Source organism: Catharus ustulatus, chromosome 2 (genome assembly GCF_009819885.2).
Source record: "Catharus ustulatus isolate bCatUst1 chromosome 2, bCatUst1.pri.v2, whole genome shotgun sequence".
Lineage (NCBI taxonomy): Eukaryota > Metazoa > Chordata > Aves > Passeriformes > Turdidae > Catharus > Catharus ustulatus.
The window spans coordinates 81,200,663-81,212,966 of record NC_046222.1 but is presented as its reverse complement, the minus strand read 5'-3'; the positions used below and the strand labels follow the sequence as shown (position 1 = coordinate 81,212,966).

At 36.9% G+C, this 12,304-nt stretch overlaps 1 protein-coding gene across 2 annotated transcripts in view; it reads right to left on the bottom strand.

Annotated features, from left to right (window-relative positions):
• Positions 1 to 12,304, bottom strand: part of GPC5 (glypican 5) — a 620,023-nt gene that overhangs the window by 96,659 nt on the left and 511,060 nt on the right. The window lies entirely within an intron of this gene.

The window sequence follows — 12,304 nt, the reverse complement described above, 5'->3', positions numbered from 1 at the left end:
GTAATAACGGACCAGATGCATAAAAAAACTCTAATGTCCAAATATTTAGATAACAATGTATTCATTCCCCCCCTAAAAATCCATGATAAATGTCACACATAAAAAAACCAAAACATTTAAAATCCCATGGAACTATTTACTTAAGAAATCAAGCAAAGAGAAGATAAATATATAACTTGTCCTTCAGAACCCTTTACATCCTAAATATTATAACTTACTGCTTATTAGCTGTAGAAATTTCTTTTTAATTGAGTATTTTAAATATTGTCTTCACTGCTTAGTGTATATTCATCTGTTACAAGTTTTTTCTGCAGAAACATTTTGATAAAATGTCTAAATCTTAGGAAAAAAACTCTGAATAAAACTAGCTCTAATTTTAGTGATCAAATGCTGGTATCAACTTGTGCACTAGAAAGAAGAGTCTTAGAGTTGATGAATATCCTTCAAGTACATAGAAATTAAACATTTTCTTCTAGGATTCCTTAGCATGCTAAATAGTGCCCATTTTTCCATATATCACATACTTCATTAGTATGTGCTTAAAAAAACAGCTTATGAGTTAGCATCCTAATTTTTCAGATGAGAAATTAAAAGCACAGAAAAAACTTTCATCAAGTGTCCCATTTCAATGACAGAAAAAGTAAAATAAAGATTTTCACATATATCTTAAATTCTGTTATCTTAGCCCAAAAAAACCCCAATTTTTTCTCCTTGGCAAGTGCTTTTGCGAGTAATAAATGATAACCAAAATGAATTAGCAGATATTTTTAAACTTCAGTACATTGAAGTAGAAAATTTAAAAGAAATTCATGCATTAGGATTCTTTTAAAGTTGGCTGTTTTTTTTTTTTAATTTCCTGATTTCTTAATGAGTGAGTCCAGGTTGTTGATTATCTCTGTTCATTTTACTTAGGTGACTAGAGGTCAGTGCAATGTTTCTTTCCTCCAAAAAATAATGTTGTCTCCATAGAGTAATTCATGTTAATTCATGGTCATGTGGCCTTTCAATCCATTAATTACATTAATGAGACTTCACTCCTTTCACCCATGCACCCTTAATTAAAAAATCTGAGGATGAGAAACACAAAAAAGTAACATATGGCATTATCAATGTTGTGCCCAAGAGAACTATTTAATATCAGCTCAAGATAATTTATTGTTAATAAAACCTAGTCACTCTCTCAAAATGCATATGATAATGTGGAAAATCTGCGAATATTGTGACTTACAGAATCTATTCGCTTTTCTGTGCATCAGTCTTGATGACTAATGCTTCATATTTCCAGTGGCAGCAAGGTGGAATATTCAACAGCAAATCTGAATTTGATTTTATCAGAACATATTTGATGAGAAGTTGTTACTGCTCTTCTGCTGATGAGTTTTTGGGTAGCTAAAACTCTATGTCAGAGGAGTTTAGCATGTTGTCTTGACAGACCTGCCTTAAGTCTATTGAACAAAATATTTACTCAGCATATGATTTACTTTGTTTTTTACTGGATCATTTTCTGAGGCTGTTGATGGAGCTTAGATGAAACACTAAATCTTAGGGACCAAAGGAAAGAACTAAAACTAAAACTAAAACACAGACAGTTTTCATTGCCATGCAAACAATAAGCAAGGGAATATATCTTGAATAAAACAAATGGTGCCTGGAGATTCCAAAAAAGTGAAATTATTGACTTCTCCTAAGTTAATGGCTTAATACATGGCAATTTTTGTAGTCTAAAGAGAAATTAATTAGGGTTCTCCTCAAGCTCTGCTTTCTAATATGCATGTCACCATCCCAAATAACTCCTGCTGGAAATCTACCAGGCAGTTGGCATTGAACTCCTGCCTGAGGTAACCTTCAAGGTGCCTTGAGCAGCAGGGAAAAGTCAGAAAAGGAACAGTCCTGAAGTACACCGATAACCAAAGAAAAAGAACAGTCAGAAATGGCAAGTCTTTTGCTTACAAACACCTAAATTATCTGAGTTTGCCAGTGGTTCCCTGCATGCAACTGCAACTGAAGAAAATTCAGATTTTATTCAAAAGAAAAACTTAATTCTTGCCATCTCAAAGATGTATAATAGAGTTGTAAGTCCTTCCTTTCAAGGACAGCACAATCAATCATTTCTCAGTTGCCCTCATTCACACAGAATCATCTTACTCCCTCTTGGTAGGAGTTCCCAGGTTTCCCCTTTAGGAACTAAATTAATGCTCTGCAGATGGATTTTAGTGGCTGAATTCCAAGCTCTTTGTGTTCATTGGCAATCCATTATACCAGTATATATCCAGAATAACTTAATTCAACTCCATGACTAGTTTTCACTGCATGGTTTAAATACTCAATGCTGTATTACATTTCTACTAAGAAGAAATAGGTGCAAGCTGTTCACATAATATAAATATGTTAATGCACAGGACTGGGAAGACTTATTTTATTTAAACAACTCTCTAAATGAAAGTAAATATAAACAGTTATAATAATTAATAATCAATGCAATGGTCTCTGCAGTGTAGGATTTTAAAAGTTTTTTTTCCACTGTGTTTTATTTTTAAAAAAGTCTTTATTAATAATATAAAAATTATAGCTAATTATAGTTTTAGAACTGAATTATTCTTCCCTATTTCAATTCCTCCACTAGTTTTCTAGTGGTGGGAAATATCTAAATTTTGCTTGCCATTTTTCATCTTTTCTATTAATAAAAGTTAATAAAAATGGTGGAAAATCATAGTTATTTTTCACAACCCTGTGGGATTTTTCTCCACATCATGTTTACATTTGCTTTTTAAAGTTAAATGTATCCTGGATGATGATGCTTCCTAAAGACAACATGTGTCAGTAATTAATCCCAGGTGTTTTAATAAAATGAAATCATTTTATTAAATGATTCGTTAGGTTACTCCAAGATGATCTTCTTCCTTCCCGACACTTTGTTTATCATTCTGGCCTTTGAGAGACCACCCAGAGTTTGTTTTTTTTCTAGTTTAGTTCTCTGAAATAACCACAACTAAGGACAAACGAGTGTCAGAGACTGCAAAACAGGGTCAGAAATGCAAGAACAAGTACAGGACAGAAGAAGCAATTTCAGGTGCACCACTTGTTGCAACCCTGTACCCAAGATGTATTAAGAATGGTATGTTATAAGATCCTTCCTCTTTGCCCCCTGGAAGCCATGAAAAAATAAACCAAGGAAACCCCTGGGAGAAAGAGCCTCTTTGTATCTTTTATCCTGTTCATGCTATCCATCCCAGACTTGCCTTGCTACAGAATTGCCAGGGAGCAGGGAAGCCTCGGATGAGGCAGCAACCACTTTAAATCATCCTAAACTTTTCTAGAACTGTACTTTCAGGTGATACAAATTAAACAAATACAAATTTTATGCATTTCTAATTGGAAGCTGGAGAAGCTAGACACATGAAGCCATTTTATTTCTTTGTTCTGCATTTGTTTCTTAAAAATCCTTAACGAAGTTATGGTTGTTCTTGAAATTCCATTTTGCATTTTTCCAGCTATCATGCTTCCATTAGAAATATTCACAACTAGGGAATTTCCTGCACAGAAACTTACTAATACACATCCAATCCCTGGCTAATTTTCACAACATTCAAAACAGGTCTCCTCATCTTTTATGTGTTTAGGATGAATTCTTTGAAAAACATTAAGAAAGCAAAAGGGAGAATGACAACTTTAATTGAATTTTGTTTCCACTATTTTGGATTCAAAAACAGAGTCATATTATGCCTATATTACTCCTGAATTTTTATCTGATTACTTTCCTGACAAAAATTTAGTTGCACACTTACAACACTTAACATGACTTTTTTTTAAATCACCCTTATTCAAGCATCTCTTTTGGAATAATATTTATTACTTAATGGAAAATAAAATTAGTGAGAGCCCACAATCAAAATTTGGTGACACCATCTGCTTTGGAGACCTAGGACAGTCGTTTTTGGAAAGAACTCCTGTTGCACTGTGAAAACCCAGAATAATCTTTCTGACAAATACACAAGGTTTGTACTATGCGATACACAGGTAAGACAGCAGCCATTTCCAGCAAACTCTATGAACAAATCAATTGGGCAGTACCAGATTTACCTCCTGCTTTACCATGGAAGCAACCCAGGCTTTTGCTACTTAGCCACTTCCCTTTCCTCTCTCATAAAATTTATGCATACATTGAATCAGCAGCTCTCTGTCACTCCAACTTCCACTAGCATAATTTATTTGCCAAATAAAAAGGAAGCATCCACCTAAATTCTGTTATCTTGAAACTCTGTCTCGACGTATTTGGCTGGAGATAAGCCTGGTTTCATGCAGTATGCATGGGTGTAGGGGGGGAAGGGAAAGAGATTTTAACGTTTCACCAGCAAAGAGCCAAAATACAGGAAAAAATAAGAAAAATAAAGACTAGGGTAATAAATACCAAAGTGGTTCCCTTTTCTACTGGTAGCAATTTGAGCTGTGAGAAATGCTTGTTGTCTATATGACAAGTACAGTGATTTCACGATTACAAGCCGCACTGAGTATAAGCCGCATCTCTGGGTGTTGGCAAATATTTCGTTTTTTGTCCATAAAGAAGCCGCAACTGAATATAAGCTGCTCTGTCATTCGCAGGGAGGACCTGCGTGCAACAAAGTTGCCAAATAGTAACGGAACCGCAGCAGGGCGGGGTTTACTGGCTCGACTCCGGTTGTGCAGGCTCGGCCCTCTAGGGTCTGCTGACGGGGCCAGGTGGCCCAGCTCGGTGGGGCCGCTCAGCGGGGCCTCTCGGGGCTGACCGCCGCCTCTGGGGTGGCTCACCCCAGCCCCGCTCCCGACGTGGTGGTGGCGGGCGAGCGCGGAGCACATGCCGCGGTCCTGGCGCGGCGGTGGCGGGCGAGTACGGAGCGCCCCCTGCTCCCGCCACGGCGGCAGAGAGGGGGGGCGGAGCCCCTCGCCTCCTCCCCAAGCCGTGGGGATGTCAGCACAGCCTCTCCCCTGCCTGAAGTAGGGAACTCCCCTGCCTCCCTCCCTCCCCCCACGCTGCCGGCACTGTGCTGGCCCCACCCGCCGCGTAACACAGTAACCAATTTGTAACAATCGCGAAATCCTGGGTTTTACTGGCAGGCGCTTGGCTCGGCACCCTGGCTGGCACTTCTGGGGTTGTAAATGTCAGAAAATTATTCACATATTAGCCACTCCTGAATATTAGCCGCATTTCCGGTTTGAGAGCAAAATCTAAGTCAAAACGGTGCAGCTTGTATTCGTGAAATTACTGTAAGTAAAAGCATTTCAAACCATTTTCAGCATCTGCTTCAGTGCAGCCAGTCGCTCCCCACAATGTCTGTGTTTCAACTGGCCTGACAAGTTCAGGTATTAAAGAGGCATCATCAATGTGTCCCAGAAGGATTAGAAATGAAGAACAGGCATGTTTATAGATGATCTACAAGTGGCAAAACCTGTGCTGCAGGTGTTTCTTCTCTTAAGCAGGTTCAAGTACCCTAGTCTTTGGTATTATGAAGATTAAAATGAGATTATTTTTAAGCCTTTCACTTCAGGTGTAAGACTGTACAAAAATAAACACTATGTGCACAAATCCATAGATATAATGAATAAGTGCAGATTTGCCTCTACATTCCAGTTGAAAAAAAATCTGTTTTCTCTTCTATGTTCCACAAGCTCTGTTTTATTTGTTAAAGAATAATAAATGCATAAACAATACTTGCAACACAGAACAGCGTGTAAAGAATAAAAATATACTGTAAAGACAGATCCAATGTTTAATGATGTCAATAAATCCTTTTTGCAATGTCTGTTTTCTGAGATTTTGAGGAAGAACCCACAAAAGGATTCAGATTTCATGATTTTTTTCATTTCAGATGTTCCAAGAGTTCATTTCAAAATATACTGCTGTATAGATAGATAAATTGACAATTTTGGTGTTTAAATATATAAAGATATGGTTTTATGTCCTTTTTCCTTGTGCTGATCTTAAATTGAGTCATTTATGTAGTCATTGATTTATCTTTTATAAGGAACTCCTTGGTTTTTAGACAATTCAGGTGTTAAATTTTAATTTAAAAGGTAATTATGATATTATGAATCCCTGATGCATTGTTTTCCCTTACCTGAAGATCATAAAAAGGGGACAGTGGGGGACTGCAGAACTTATTTTTTTTTAATTAAAAACTTAGCAGGTCACCTTCCAATAGATTAACCTATGCAAAGGGATTTATATATATTCAGTAAAGACATAAAAGTATAGATGGCAATTAACAACTGTCCTATGGGATATTGTCATATGCAGCCTTCTTTCCCCATCTGTATAAAGCTAAGTGTTTCCTATCAGATGTCAAGCACCCTAAGAACCATAGCCAAAAGGCATTGAAGGAAAAATCAGTTTTTAAGACATGCACAGCTTCGTGCAGGATTGAATCCCAGATGTAATGAACACTGTTAAGTTTCAAATTACAATTGTCATCATACAAAGAAAACAAAGATATCGATAATTTTATTGTTCCTCTACATGTGGACTAAAGCCAGAACTGCTGGTAACCCCATGAAAATTCAGCCCTGGAACATACAGAGATTTGATTAGAAGGAGAGCACTGATAAAAAACTTATCTGATCAAGCTAGCCTAGGATAAGTGATTCAGCAAAAGAAGGTGCTCAAGACCCAATTTTTTTTTCTTAAAATACATATGGATAACTGCAAAGTATTAAATATGATGTCTAGAATAGAGCATGGGAAATCCATATCTTGTTAGGACAGCTGGCCAGCTTTCAAATGAGTGCTAGATGAGGCAAAATCTTCCTCTGAACAAGGCAGAATAAAATCCACTTCTATTGTATATTTAGCTTTTTTGAAGCAGTTCATTAATTTGCCTTTGTCAGAGAAGGAGAGACAAGCAGTGACTTTTTGAACAATGTTTGTTTCAAAAAACGTCAATGAAGGTATCCAGTAAAGCAGTGCTCTTAGGCTGAGAATTAGTCTGACCTTTACAAAAATTACCATGGCCGAGCCTTCATTCTTGTAATTACAGGAACAGTTGAAGAATTAGCCCTTATGACAAAAGTCATAATTCCTTTAATCACCGGTCTTCAAAATCAAGTGTTCTTTAGAATTAGGAAGGAAAAAAATAATTACTGAAACACAGGTTTATTATTAAAATGTTAAGGAACTCAAAGCGGGGACAATCACAAGTAATAAAAGTGATTTTGCAATATTATTTACCTTAATTCATAGATTTAGGAGTTGCATTCATAATTAATTTAGGAATATTTAAATACTTGATTTGAATGATATGTATAACAATTTATGTTTGATGTATTGGTTGCCTCACTATCCTTCTTTAAAGTGCCTTATGCATATGAACAACCTGCTCCGAGTTTTTTTTTCTTCTTTTCACTAGAACCAGGATACTTTTATTCAGAAAAACATCTGAAGTAACTATGAACAGTAAATAGTTGTACAGGGAGCTAATAAAGAACTGTGAAGGGCAACACAGATATAATAAAAGATTATATCACAATAGATAAAAGGTACAGTGGAGTATTTCTCACAGAGATTTTGTAAAGAACTTGAGTTCAATTACAGTGTTAGACACTTTAATCCTCATTCTCTATTTGCCATAAATAAATCAGAACCAAATTTATCAAGTCAACTGATGAATAGCATTCACTGTTTTACACTACATTAACCCTCAAAGTTTTTCAGGGTAGTAATTATTCCCCTTAATAAGTCGTGCCCAACTGAGGCCATTTCTGAGAGCTTCAGAGCATCATAAAAGGGCATCCATGTTTGCACATGGAATACTCTGTTTATTCCTGTACACAGAGAATAAATGACCCTTTCTTTGTTCCATATTCTGCTTTTAAAAATTAAATATTTTCTACTTTAGCTACAAAGGGGTTTTTGTTCATATCTTATCAGATTCACCCTCATTACTTCCAGTACTTAGATAAGGGAATGATGTTTGCAGACTAAAGTTGTCTTAGAGTACTCCTGTGGCTGCTGAGAGAGGTACCAACCTTTAGATTGAACACTTTGAGTGTCCTCTTGCATTTTCCTGACATATTAATGTCAGTGTCTAGCATGCAAAATAAAGTGAAAAGAGTTCTGGGCTCCACAGCACAAGGGAGACATGAGGTTCTTGCAGCAGGTCCAGCAGAGGGTTAATGAATTGGTCAAGGGTCTGGAGAATGTCTCTTACAAGGAAAGGCTGAGGGAGCTGGGCCTGTTTAGAGACCACTATGAGTAGCCTTCTGACCTTTCTCTAAATATCAAAAATGTGGATATGTAGAGGGTGGGGCCAGGCCCTTCTCAGTGGTGCCAAGCAACAGGACAAGAGGCAACAGGCAGAAACTGATGCACAGGAAATTCCACCTGAACATAAGGAAGAACTTCTTTAATGTGTGAGGGACCATGCACTGGAACAGACTGTCCAGAGAGGTTGTGAAGTGTCCCTCAGTGGAGTTATTCAAGTACTGTTTGGATGCAATGCTGTGCCATGCACTCTAGGATGACTCTGCTTGAGCAGGAAGGTTGGACCATTTGATCCAATGTGGTCACTTCCAACCTGACCCATTCTGTCTTTCCAGATTTCCTTGGTTCTGTGAGTCCCTGTGACAGTGGGCATGCATGAAACTTTGCTTACTTCACATGTAAATTTGTTTTGATTTTTCAAATACTCACCACCCTCCCAGCCCATTATGACTTGAAGCAGTGGAATCCACAGGTTCTTATTGCTCACAACCATGCTACTGTGAGGGAAAAACAGGCAAGTTGGTTTAACCTTTCCTTTGAGACCAGTAAGAAAAAGAACTTCTCCAGGGCTACAGAACATCACTGACCTGGCCTGAGCAGTAGCTGCAACTTTGATCAGTGGCCAAGCGTTTAAATGTTTTGAATAACAGACTGCAGAGCATATGCAATCAGTGCAATGCATCCAGAACACGTAAAGCATACTGTATGTGTTCTGGCCATCTGTGTAGCTCACAGGCAGTTGCTCAAGTAAATCCCAATGTTTCAGGTTAACTGTGTGTGTCTCGAACATAACATACTCACAGGTTTCTTGAAAGCAACACTCAAAAAGCAGAAATGTGTGTCATAGAATGCCCATGTTATAACCCCTTTGCCTCAGTTAGATTGCTCCTTACTAGCTACTGTTTAGCCATCACAAGAAGGGGAAAACACCAAAGAGTGCCATATGACCCAAAATGTACCTTCTGTGTAATATGTATATCTATCCAGTTTTTTTACTTCTCTTGAGTTAAATAGTCAAAATGACTTAAATATTTTCTCCCCCAGAATCCTTTCTATCTTTCTAAAACTTTTTATAGATTCTTTCTGAATGCTCACACTCCAAAGAGCTGCTGGAAGGTGAATTGTCATGGAATGAGATCCTGTTTTTCAGAACATGCTGCTGTCTTGTTCTCAGCAGAGTCATTTGGCCACAGACTGTGACTACTGAGGCAACACTTTCGGTAGTGCAATTGTGAAAAGCCTGAGAATAAGACAATACATCATTAATGTATCTAGAGGATTGTGTTAGTTTCTGGATCGATTCAGAATGAAGCCTTTGGGTGTGATTGGAGTTGATTTATGTAACAATTCTTCTTCTTCCCTCGGAGAGGTTCCCAGCTAGACTCACATGCCGAGCAGGGTTGTAAATGCAGCGCATACATACGGCTACCACAAGGCATAGGAGAGACAGGCAAATATTCCCTTGAGACCAAGATGTGGGTACCCACTGCATATATTCAAATGACAAAAGCTAATTTAATGAGAGATACCTTAAAACAAGCTCTTTAAAATAGTATGGCATAATGAAAGAAACCTTATTTCTCTCATCACAACTCTTCCATCCTCTGTGACTGAAATTTGTTTTTTCAGCTATGAACATTGCTGGTCAGCATAATTTTACAAAATAAAAGGGCTTTACCCACAAATACTGTGTAAGAAATGAAAGCAGTTTGCAAAATAAAAATACTCTAAAATTTCATGCTGCTTGCTTACCAGAACCTTACTGTATTCAAGTTGTTTGTGGTTCTATCCCTAGATCATTGGTTTCAGTATTGCAGAAATGGAAGCCACATGCGTGGGGCTCGTGTCCATGCTGTTTACTCATTTCATTTATATTTTTAAAAAAGATAAAGGAAAAAGGAGACTACCTACCTGTGCCTTTAGGTTTTTGCTACTGATCTTCATTGTCCATGATTCCTCGGAAATAAAATCATAAAACCACAGAATAGCCCTCTCTCTGAAGAGACCTTGGAAAACCATCTTGTCCAACCTTCCATGGAAAAGGGGGCTTAGCTGGGATTATTCAGTATCCTCTCTAGTCATGTATTGAAAATCTCCAGTGATGAAGATCTCACCACATCCCTGGGGAAGTCGTTCCAGTGACCGGCTCTTGCCAGTGTAAAAAATTTCCATATTATTTGAAGATGAAACTTCTCTTAATGCCACTTGTACCTATGATCCTTGTCTACTCCCTGTGGCTTCCTGTGAAGATAGAGCCTCTGTCATCTTTGTAGCTGCCCTTTAAGTACTTGAAACTGTGATAAGACCTTTCTGGATCTCTTCTTCTCTAGGTTGAAAAGACAACTGGTGTTGCATTTAGTGACTACAGCAAAACATGCAGTCACGAGGCTCTTGACTGTCACTGGCTTGCAGAGACTAGGACACCATTTGTCCTTCATAGCTTTGAAAATCTCTTCCACCTTTTAAACAGAAATATTACCATCTTGGGCAGCACAGCATCTCAGATGACTAATTTGCACATGTTCAACCTTACCTTTGCAGGCAATTTTTCCTTGCTAATTACTAATATTACTTCTTTTCTGAAGAAAATTTTCAAATAAAAATAACATGGTAGCAATTTTTACCATTTATTTAATTGCCTGCACTACTTTATTCTTTTAATAGATCTACTTTCTCCTCAGCAATTTTCACCACTGATGTATTTGTAGAAGACTCTCTCTTTCTCATTGACCTTTATGGTTAGCCTCAACATACTTTGATTTTTTGCTGCCTTTATCTTATCCTCAATACCAATAATATACATATTATTACCCATACATCTAGATAGCATTATTACCATTACAAGTCAATGAATGCTTTCACCTTAGATAATAGTTTTTGCTGGGGAGTAAATTCAAAGTTAAGTGTGTTAAGAATACATAAATTATTTTGCTTGAAGCCTCAGCAGGTACTGAGTCACAACCCATTAATCTTTTCATATACTTCTCAGCACGAACAATTACTATCCCAATATAATGAGTATATAAAATAAGTCTAGTGATGTGAAATATTAAAATTTAAAACAAGCAGATAATCAGAATTTTAAAGAGTACTCAGAGACTATTAAGTATTGTTAGATGAAACTAAAATCAGTTCAATACATATACACAGAATCTTATCATTAATAAGAGAGAACGCATTTTCAACTGGTGGTGATAAACTAGATTTATACTGATACAACTTCATTTACAGTACCAAGGATATGTCTGCATAAACCTAGAATAATGCACTATTTTGATATTCCTTTTACTAGCAATGGATGTGGATATGTATACAGCCCCTGGTTCACTCATAGGAAACAGAACAATGGAAAAATCATATCCAGAAAGATGATTTGATGTTACAAAGCGTAATGAATATCTTGTAAATCCTCATGACAGCCATTGCTGCACTTTTCATAAAATCAAAGTCCAGTGTGGGTCAACAGTCCCTGTTCCATAAAATATTGCTGGCTAATTTGGGTTAGCTACTGTTGACAAAATATATTTATATACTGTGAAGTGTCTATGAATTTACAAACCTTAGTGAAGACTTTATTTAATTATGTCTATAAAAAATCAACCTCTGTCACTATATAAAATTGGAACATAAATCTGTCTACGGTTGGTGTGCAGCAGCAGAAGCGTTGGAAAACATGCTCTGGAATTAAAGGTTGCCAGTTACCCTCATGGTATTGAAATATATTAAACTTTTGAAAAACAGGAAATTGGATGTCGTCTCCTCTAATTTTGTCTCTTAATTGAACTTACAGTAAATAGATATTGTATCAACATGAACAAGGAGTACCAATTGCTTGGAGGCTGATTTGTAACAATTCAAAGATCAGAGTTATTTCAACAACTGTAAGAAGCTCAGTAGTTACAGCACTCAGTTTTCAAAGACAAACAGAGATCCTTAAAGAAAAGCTCCATTTCTTTTCCATGAGAAAATGAGTCAATCACTTAAATTTATTCCTTAAAGTTCATTAGTTTTTCAATTATAGTAGAAAAGGCTATAACGAATAAAATGAGGACTAAACAGTAATAAGGGAAAACA